The sequence below is a fragment of the Indicator indicator genome, chromosome Z, assembly GCF_027791375.1.
Source record: "Indicator indicator isolate 239-I01 chromosome Z, UM_Iind_1.1, whole genome shotgun sequence".
In the NCBI taxonomy this organism is placed as follows: domain Eukaryota; kingdom Metazoa; phylum Chordata; class Aves; order Piciformes; family Indicatoridae; genus Indicator; species Indicator indicator.
Window position 1 is genome coordinate 41,270,943 of NC_072053.1, and position 7,483 is coordinate 41,278,425.

The window sequence follows — 7,483 nt, forward strand, 5'->3', positions numbered from 1 at the left end:
AATTAAATTTTGGCTCAGACATTTGTTATAACCCCTTTTTAAGATCTCTGCTTCCTAGTTTATTGAATAATAATTAGAATATCAGCCTTTTTTTATTTTATCTTGAAGAAAATATGGTGAGCTGCTGGCACACGTTAATATAGCAAGGCTGAGCTCAGCTGCATAAGATTTCTACCAACTCAAACTGGAAATGTGAGCTTTCCAGATGAAGCCACTTATGTAAGAGTGAGTGACAGCTTCATGACTAGTCATTCATTCAATGAAATCACTGATTCTGAAACTCTTCTGAATGCCAACCTTCTCCAGGTTGTTCTGTAAAGAAGTTAAAAACACAAATCTTGTTTGGAAAGAAAATGCATCTTGATTAGAGGTCAGAGAAGCAGTTTCAAGGGTTAAAACTCTGAGTCTAATCAAAGTTTTGCTTAATAATTAACACCACAATATATCTTCCACGTATTATTTATTAGAAAACAGAGAATCATTCTGAAAAAAAAAACCTGCTAGAAAACAATTATTTATGAAATATTGCCAAGAGAAAGTGTCACCAACATTCAACAGCACTACATAAAGGCAAAGAGAAAACCCACTCAAAAACATTAATCAGGAAGAAAGATGAAAGAAAAGTGACATAAAAATAAAGCTGCTTAACTGAATTGTGAATTTTTCCTTTGACTGAGTCCTTTTGAACTGTCCAGGTGTATTGTATTATCTGTGTGGCACGAGTGTGCAGGACACTCATGCACATGACTTGAAATACATGAAAAACTAAGACATATAATTATTTTTTTAATTAATTTTAGTGCATATTTAAAATAAATACACCATGAATACAGAGAATTAGAACTCTGCCTCAGAGAGATTTACTGTTCAGCATTGTGTATCTAGAAAAAAAATAAATTACCAAATGACCTGGGATTATTGAGAAGACTTTGAAAAGGAAGAACCTAACTGTTAATTCATTAAATTTTTTTATTACCTTTGTTGTAATTTAGTCAGAAATTTATAAAAATTTGTAATCTTCTGTGCTTAAAAAATGGTACTATTCTTGATTTTACCTCAAATGTTTTCTAATTGTTGTCACTCAGCACCTCATTTTTCTCTGCATGGTGAATAGCATTCTTCTTAAGTCATACTTCATTTCTTGACAGATATTGCTAACCCTTAAAAGTAAAAATCCACCAAAGCACACAAAAGTCAGAAAATTAAAACAAAAGAATGTGTTGGATGATGGAAAAAATGCGGATATTGTTTACCTGGCCTGTTTAAAGCATTTGACACTGCCACACCACCCTCCTGGAGAAACTGTCTGCTTGTGGCTTAGGTGGGTGGATTCTTTGCTGGGTAAAAAAATAGCTAGATGGCCATGTAGTGAATGGTGGCCACTCTCAAATGATGTCCTCCAGGAATCAGCAGTGAGGCCACTTCTGTTTAATATCTCTGTCAGTGGTCTGGATGAGGGGATTGAGTACACCCTTAGTAAATTTGCAGATGATATTAAGATGATATTAAGCATCAATCTGCATGGGGCTCCACAGAGGGATACGGAAAGCATGGATTGATGGGTTAAGGCTGGTTGTAAGAGATTCAACACGGCCAAATGCTGAGTCCTGCACCCAAGTCACAACAACTCTGTATAATGATAAAAGCTTGGGGCAGAGTGGCTGGAAAGCTCCCCAGTAGAGAAAGAAGTGGGGGTATTGATCAACAACCATCTGAATATGAGCCAGCAGTGTGCTCAAGTGAACGAGAAAGTCAACAGCACCCTGGCATGCATCAGGAATTGTGTGACAAGAAGGACCAGGGAAATGACTGTGCCTCTGTACTCAAGCACAGGTGAGGCCACAGCTTGAATATTGTGTTCAGTTTTGAGCCCATCACTGCAAGAAAGACATTTAAATTCTAAAACATTTCCATAGAAAAGCACTGAAGTTGGTGAGGGGTCTGGAGGAGTGGTTGTGGGAACTGAGGTTGTTTAGTCTGGAGAAAAGAAGGATGAGGAGTGACCTTGCTGCTCTCTACAACTATCTGAGGGGAGGTTGTAGATGTGGGTCTTGGTCTCTTATCCCTAGCAACAGGTGATAGGACACTGTGCACACAGTCATTGCATACGACATACTTTGTGCTTTGATAGCCAAATCATTCTTCTCTGATCAATAACTACAACCTTGTGTCAGTCTGGTTATGACAGAATTTAATACTAGTGGTCAAGTACTGTACTTAATAAGACTTAGGTTGTTGTAGTATCTCAACAGTGAATTGCTTCTCATATCCACAGTTAATATAACTAGTATTGCCCTGCAAGCTGAAGTGTCATTTCTCCATCCATATATTGTATTTGGGCATTTATTTTCTATTTAAATTGTCTTCCTAAGCTGAAACAGAATGAGAGAGTAGTTTTTACTCCAGCTAGCAAGGTATTTCTTAGAGGCCCATCACTACAGCACCAATATGTCAATCTTTCAATAAGGAAGAGAGCTACCTGAGAGCAGTAATAATCAATCATAACACACTGGATCACGGAAGCAAGAGCACAACTCAAAGATACTTATTATCAGTGTCTATTTTATTTCCTCTATGACCAACTGTATTGCTCCAGTTTGAAAGGAACATAGAGACAGCATGACATAACATCATTATGACTTGGTATACTTTTATGCAAAGAATTTTTACTCAAAGTGTTTCTTGCGTGAGGATTAACAAATGGACACTGGCTCACTTGCCCCCAAGGAGGAAAAAAGTACAAAGAAAGAAAGTAAAAGGCATGTGCTTAGGGTTATAATATAGAGTGGTCTTTTCATGATGGGAGAGACATCTCTTTTAGAGAAATGCCATGTTACATTTGTCATGACATCTTTTTACATTGTGTTTCTTTGCCAATAATAATTAGTTCAGAAACATCTAAGATAATTAATAACAGTAATAGTAATAAAATACTTTAAAAATGAGTAAATTTATTTTCATGATTTCTTGAAATTTACCAGAAACTTTATTTCAATTGGATGAATATATTTGTGGGTTGTTTTTGTTTGGTTGGTTTGTTGGTTGGTTTGCATTTTATTTGTTTGTTTTTGATGTTTTCATAAATGTGGATGAAAACATGTGTCTGGAGAAAGTGATGTTTGTATTCCATAGCTCATTAAGATACTAAAGACAGATTTAATGTTTAAAGTGTCATAGGAATGGATAAATATAAATAGGCCGTCAATGCAGCAGTCAAAAGAGGGAAACAAAATAACCCAGGAAACCCACAAAACAAAACCAACACAACAAAAATATTTTATATTTTTTCAATCAATTTTTCTATAGCATGCTTTCAGATGTATGGGAAAGGAGAATATAAACTCAGGATGGATGCCTATGGAAAACTGTGATGAAATGTAATTTGGATGAATGATAAAAAGATAATCTGATAGAAATTAGAAAAGTATGACAAAAATTTCTCTAAGGAATTTAGAAGATTAAACATTGAATGAGACTGGACATAAGGAAGAAATTTTTTGTGATGATGGCAGTAAGACACTGGAACAGATTGTTCAGAGAACTTGTGGATGCCCCATCACTGGAAGTATTCAGAGTCAAGTTGGATGGAGCTTCAAGCAATCCGATCCAGCAAAAGATGACCCTGACCATGGCAGAAGATAATTTTTAAAAATCCCTTCCAACCCAAACCATTCTGTGATTCAATGGTTCTACGAATTTGTCCAAAATATTTAAAAAAACATTTGGCAGACTTTGTCAAAGATTGTATTCCAGTACCAAATTCGGCCTTTTGAATTCACCCACGAAATTCTATAAATGTTTCCTACAAATTGCAGCAGATGATGCACTTAGCTGTGGCTTTCAGTTTTGTGAATGAAGAAGTGCTATGCACTTTGGACTCTAATAACATTTGCAGTCCAAAATTACAAGCACATGCTGTGCCCAGTAGGGTAGCGAAGCAACCATTGGGAGTGGGAAAGTATCACAGTTCTGCTATGTACACTAAGTCAGCAATGGTTTATACTGACAATAGATAAAGCCAAAGTATCAGAGGAGAATACTGCTGTAATCCGAAATACATCTCAGAAGTTACCTCCAGTTATCAAAGGCTATGAAAAAACAGTGACGTATGAGCCTCACATTGTCTTGGAATTCCTGTCATTCTCTTCCAAACTTCTTTTAAAAGGCAGTGTAACAAGCATTAGACACTCCCCCTAAAAATATCTGCCTTCACCTGATTCCTACCAATATATGAATTTCAACAAAAATTTGAGATTATTGCAGTCCTAGATCTTAATACATTTTAAAAAATGGCGTAGATGGAGGAAGCTACTACAGCGTATCTCCTTGCATGGCTTTCCTGGTTTGAGGCCAGACACATCTTCTCTTGCCCTGAGAGGGACAAAAGAATGACACTTACACAAATGGATTGAAGAGTGATGGAAAGTTTAAATGGAAAAGCAATTGGTGAAACTACAAAAACTACAAGGATAGTGGCAAATATAGCCCAAAGCGTACAGAGTCCCTTACGCAACACCCAAAGGCCTCCCAACTTTTCCCTTCTCCCCACCTGAGGGTATACCCAAAACCCGCAGGGCTCTTTCTTCCCCCCCACTGCTAGGCTAGTCTCAGGCTGGCCAGGTCTGAGACTGTCCCCCCCCTCACTTCTCCTCCTAGCGTTAGGCCTAGACAGGCCTAAGAGGCCTTGAGATACTCCCCCACTGTTACCCGATAGAGAGAATCTCCCACGGGAGCAGAGAGGGAAGAAAGAGAAAGAGAATGACTTTGCAGATGGATTTATAGGGTGCAGGATTTATGGGTAGAAATACACCATTTCCTGTGTCCACCTTACTGTGTTGGACACTCAGGACACCAGAGGTGTAGCTTATGTGGCAGTAACAAGAGGCACCCAGCCTAAACTGACACAATGGCAACAGAGTTTATATGAACCTTAAACATAAAGAGAAATTTATTTTTCATGCAGAAGCAATGACAGTGGAAATACTTCTCCAAGACTGTTTTAATCTTGCTTTTCTTATCTCTACCACATCATCTTGATAATGAATTAAAAAAAAATTAGAAACTAAGAAAAGGTTATCTTTGTTTTCCTTTATGGCTTTGTCTTTGTTTAAGATGAACTCATTAATGATGAGAATTTATAGCCTCCGTTTCATTTTGGAAAGTTTTCATGAGATTTCACAATCACAGAATCACAGAAGGTATCAGGTTGAAATGAACCCTTGAAGGTCATCTTGCCCAACCTCCCTGCAGTGAGTGAAGGCATCTGCAAGTACATCAGTTTTACTTTGAATGTCTGCAGGAGTGGGGCCTTAATCACATCTCTGAGCAACCTGTTCCAGTATTTCACCGTTCTTGTTCTAACAATCTTCTTTCTTATGTCTGACCTAAATCTACCCTGCTCCAGTTTAAAGCCATTGCCCCTTGCCTTGTTTCTGCATGCCCTTCTAAACCGTTCGTTCCCAGCTTTCCTGTAGGTCACTTCAGATACTGAAATGTAGCTGTAAGGTCTCCCCTGACCCTTCTCTTCTCCAGGCTGAACAGCCCTAATTCTTTCAGTATGTTTTCATAGGAGAGGTGCTCCAGCCCTCTGATTGCCTTTGTGACCCTCCTCTGGACCTGTTTGATTAGGTCAGTCCTTATTGTGCTGGGAGCCTCAGAGGCCTTGGAACTGGACACAGTACTCCAGGTCAGGTCTTACCAGAGAAAAGTAGAGTGGTAGAATTACCTGTCTCAGCCTGCTGGCCATGCTTCTTTTGATGCAGCCCTGAATGTGATTGGCCTTCTGGGCTGTGAGTACACATTGCTGGCTCATGTCCAGCTTCTCATCCACCAGCACCCCTGAGTTGTTTTCTGAAGGGCTACTCTCAATCTCATAATCTCTCAGCATGTACTGATGTTGAGGATTGCTCTAGCTCAGGTGTAGGGCTTTGTACTTAGCCTTGTTGAACCTCATGAGGTTCTCCTCAGCTTACTTCTCCAGCCTGTCCAAGTCCCTCTGGATGGCATCCCATCATTCAGTCTTAATCAACCGCACCACTCAGTTTGGCATCATCTCAAAACTTGCTGAGGGCGCTTTTGATCTCACTCTCTATATCATCGATGAAGATATTGAACAGCACTGGTCCAATAAGGATCCCTGAGGGATCCACTAATCACCATCTGGACATTGAGCTGTTGACTGCTACACTTTGCGTGTGATCATTCAAACAATTCCTTATCCACTGAACAGTCCACTCTTGAAATCCAGATCTCTCCAGATTAGAAAGAATGATGCTGTGAGTGTGTCAAAGGCTTTATGAAAGTCCAGACAGACAATATCTATTAGTCTTTCCTTGTCCACTGATGTAATTACACCATCGTAGAAAGTCACTAGGTTGTTGAGGCAGTAATTGCCCTTTGTAAAGCCATGCTGGCTGTCTTGAATCACCTCCCTGTCCTCCATGTGCTTTAGCATTGCTTCTAAGAGGATCTTTCTCAGGCACAGAGGTGAGGTTGACAGGTTGGTAAGTTCCAAGGTCCTTTTTTTTACCCTTTTAAAAAATGGGCACAATATTTCCCTTCTACCACTTATCAGGAACTTCACCTGACTGTCATGACTTTTCAAATATTATAGACAGTAGCTTTGTGGCCACATCAGCCAATTTCTTCAGGAATCTGGGATGCATCTTATCAGGTCCCATAGATTTATATCTCTTCATGTTCCTCAGGTGGTCCTGAACCTGATCTTCCCTTACAGTTGGAGGGACTGGTCCTCATCTAGTCATCCAACAGTTCAGAAGGAGGGCAGAGCAATATTGCCCGTGAAGGCTGAGGCAAAACAGTTATAGAGCACCACAGCCTTCTCCTTATCCGTTGACACCAGCCCTCTGTTGTCACTCCTTGGAAGGAATATGCTACACCTCAAAGGGGTTCTTCTCCAAAGACAAAGTCCCTCATAAAAGTTTATCTTGAATATGTTAGTCACTTAATGTCTATTATACTATTTAAGCCTAAATATTCTGATATTTGAAAAGAGAAGGGAAAAATACAAGAGAAGAAAATCTTCCTGAAAGCATACAACAAACTAGGCCTCAAAACCACAAAATCTTGTTCCTATCATAGAATGTTGGGGTTGGAAGGGACCTCCAAAGATCATCAAGTCAAATGCTCCTGCAATGCAGGACCATTTAGGGCAGGTCACAAAAGAATGTGTCCAGATAGGTCTTGAAGATGTCTCAAGAAGCTGACTCCACAACCACTCTGGGTTGCCTGTTCCAGTGCTCTATCACCTTCACAGTAAAAGAGCTTTTCCTCATATTGAGATGGAATTTCCCATAATTAAGTTTATGTGCACTGCCCCTCTTCAGTGGGTATCGCTGAAAACAGATTGGTTTCATCTTGCTGACAGTCACACTTCAGATATTTGTAGATATTTATAAGATCCCACCTCAGCCTTCTCTTCTCCAGACTAAACAACCCCAGATCTGCCAGTATTTCTTTGTGA